The 695-nt window shown below is 43.2% G+C and overlaps 1 non-coding gene across 1 annotated transcript; it reads right to left on the bottom strand.

Annotated features, from left to right (window-relative positions):
• Positions 1-322: 322 nt before the first annotated feature.
• LOC133776430 (small nucleolar RNA SNORA41) lies at positions 323-455 on the bottom strand. Its single transcript, XR_009868378.1, has one exon. It is a non-coding gene; the product is annotated as a small nucleolar RNA SNORA41 (small nucleolar RNA).
• Positions 456-695: the final 240 nt, after the last annotated feature.

The following is a 695-nucleotide window of genomic DNA, read 5'->3' as shown; positions in this document are numbered from 1 at the left end:
GCTCCTGGCTTCGGATCAGCACAGCGCGCCAGCTGTAGCAGCCATTTGGGGGGTGAACCAACGGAAGGAAGACCTTTCTCTCTGTCTCGCTCTCTCACTGTCTAACTCTGCCTGTCAAAAAATAAATAAATAAATAAATAATCTTTTAAAAAAATACTTTTTTTTTTAAGAAAAACAATGCTATGAGGTGAGTACTACTGCTTTGCAGATGATAAACCTAAGGCAGAGAACTTGGCAGGCTCCCGAGTAAGAGGCAGAGCCAGGATTGGGCTTCAGTGTTGGGTGTGTTTTTTTTTTATTTAAATGTTTAAAATCTTTTATCTCATGTGTGTCACACATATACCCACTTTCTGTTTTGCTAAGACAGAGGTATTTAATTGTAGAACAGTTTCTTTCCCACAGTGGAATGCCACAACTGCTACCATAAGAACAGCTGCAGACCAGTAGTTGCGGAATCAGTGTTCTTTTTTATGTTTATTTATTCATTTTCATCTACTTGAAAGTCAAAGTGACAGAGATGGAGGAGGGTAGGACATCTCTTCCAACCACTGGTTTACTCCCCAAATGCCTGCTACAGGCCTGGGCTGAGCCAAATCCAAGCGAGGAGCCCAGAACAACACCTGAACATTCCACTTGGGTAGCAAGGGCCCAAGGACTTGAGCCGTTATCTGCTGCCTCCAGGAATGCATTAGCAG

This window comes from Lepus europaeus, chromosome 17, assembly GCF_033115175.1.
Source record: "Lepus europaeus isolate LE1 chromosome 17, mLepTim1.pri, whole genome shotgun sequence".
Lineage (NCBI taxonomy): Eukaryota > Metazoa > Chordata > Mammalia > Lagomorpha > Leporidae > Lepus > Lepus europaeus.
The sequence above is the reverse complement of the archived record's forward strand: the minus strand, read 5'-3'. Positions and strand labels throughout refer to the sequence as shown.